Raw genomic sequence first — 2,475 nt, 5'->3', positions numbered from 1 at the left:
TGAACACGTAGATTATGTCATTATGAATCTAACGCAACTTGAACAGATCGAATCGGAACTAAAACAGAGATTTTATGGCTAAAAGAAAATCAGTGGTAAAACTGTAAATAGTCGAAATCATTTTCAAATTAAAGGAAAATCAGGATTTTGAATCTGAGTGGACTACGGGTTTGAAAACAGAAAGGTGCAGGGGCTCATTTGAAAAAGATGCAGCCGAAAACGTATCGATTTGGGCCATAGATTCAATGATGGATGGCTCAGGATGATTGGATGTATAGGTGTATTTCCATTGTTTTCCTGAAATTGTTTCTGTAAACAAAAACGGCCACAAAATGTATACATGATGTCATGTGATGTCACTCGAAACAACTAGGAATTGGAGTAGGGCAGTAGAGCACGCACGATGCACGGCATCAAGAGCTTAACCAAAATGCTCAACTTGCAACAGGTGAGATGGTGACGTGCTTGCTTGTCTATGCGGTATAGAACATGGTTGGCATGTACTGATGTACTGGGGCATGCAAAGGCATAGCGTAACTTGGCAGTTGGACAGAAAGAAGCGGCGGCCAGGGAGGCTTGTCGGAGAAATGTAGAAGATAGATGGAACAAGAGTCTTGCGTGGGGCACTTACCAACAGGCCGAGAAATAGCGAGGATGACCGGCCGGCCGTGATTGACGTGGAGGGTGATGAGATCAGGTTTCTCGTGAACAGCTTCTCCGAAGGAAGCAGCCAACCGTGCTCAGCCAAGATGACGATGGATAAGCGACGCTGATGTAACGGCGTAGGTGAGACTTTGGAGATGGCGTAGTAATAGAGAAAGGAGAAAATCTAGTCGACTACATAGGGATTCCCAAACTAGGGGCTCCCCTTATGATAGTTTTGATGTGCTTTACCCAAGGGTTGGTACATATATATATGGAGGAAGACTCCCCCACCTCCACATCTACTAACAATATGGTACTAATTAATGTTACACCATCCACCTCTATTAGTAGGCCTAAATAATCATTTAAGCCTATTAGTAAATAAAGGCAAGGACCTTTGAGAGTCGGTGAAAAATCGGGCTCGAATTTTTGTAATTTTGAAATTAATTAATATCATAGAATAAAAATAATTCTAGAAAGTCTAGAAAAATCCCTGGAAAAATCTAGGGAGATAAACTGAAAGACTAGGAACTCAAACTAAATATTTGGTGCTCAAGAAAAGATTGTTGAGAACTTGACACATAAAGATTAAGGTCAAAGATGTAGGAATTAAATTCCAGAACAAAGTTGGAAAATTTCTAAAGATAGATATTCGTCTCCTAAACGTATTTTAAAAATAGTTTGCACATAGAAACACAAGGTATGACAGAACCACCCAATTTATACAAGATCAAGTATGGCTGTCCCCGCTAATCACGTTAGCACGCGCATACTTTCACTTATATAAACCCGGTAGTCACGAAGGACCTCGGTAAATCTACATCACAACCAAGACCTTAATAGATTAAACAAATACACATCACATACATGGAGTTGCAGCGGAAATAATGTTTACGATTGACTTCACAAATAATAGTACAAGTTTGGGTTCAAAACCGATTAGTGAAAACAACATAGTTTTTTAAAATGGTTATAATAACATAAGTTTCAAATACACTACTAGTATAAGTAACATCCTCCAATAATAGCATATAGATGAGAAATAAATATAGAGTCATCGAGCCCACCGGCGGTTAGCCACCATCTTCAGCAAGCTGAGAACTTCACCTGCAACATGGTGGAATAAACACTAAGTACTCAAATATACTTAGCTAGACTTACCCATGAGGAGAGAAATAAAAAGACTCTTAAGGACATGCAAGGATTATTTCGTGGAGCTGGTTGGATAGCATAACTTTGCAAATAGAGCATTACTATCATGAGTCCTTACTTCCAATATTTTAGTCAATATTTTAGAACCAAGTTTAGTGAAGCTTATTATGGCAAACTTTGCACCTATTCTGGAGCAATCACTTGATTAATAAGCATCATAATAGCAACCATATCCGGTTTATCATATAATTATCATAACCATCATATTTCATCTAGTGTTACTACGAATGAAGGAAGCCCTAGTCAAGTTTCTCACTATCCGGAGAGAGACGGTGATTCGAATCAATTGCAACCAGTTGGGCAGAAATCCTAACACAAACCCAGACATACTTGCGTCAAAGGTAGCCTTAGGTCACCTTTGGTATAACTCAGGTCATATGTCGCGGGTTCGATCAGCACCGCACAATTAGGGACTGACCGACTACCAGGATGATTAGGCCCGGCCTGCCCTTTGACTCACATCCTGGCTCCCCACACATCCTTACTACCTCTAGTGTGTGCACTCGTATAGAACGAGGCTCGTCCTGAGTTGAGCTACTCAGCTTCGCGGTCAGAATGAGTTATCCGACCAACTAAGTGAGAGGTTGTGTTCAAAATGACCGAGGACCAACAATGATA

Source organism: Miscanthus floridulus, chromosome 15 (assembly GCF_019320115.1).
Source record: "Miscanthus floridulus cultivar M001 chromosome 15, ASM1932011v1, whole genome shotgun sequence".
NCBI lineage: Eukaryota > Viridiplantae > Streptophyta > Magnoliopsida > Poales > Poaceae > Miscanthus > Miscanthus floridulus.
Note: the sequence above shows the minus strand (reverse complement) of the source record.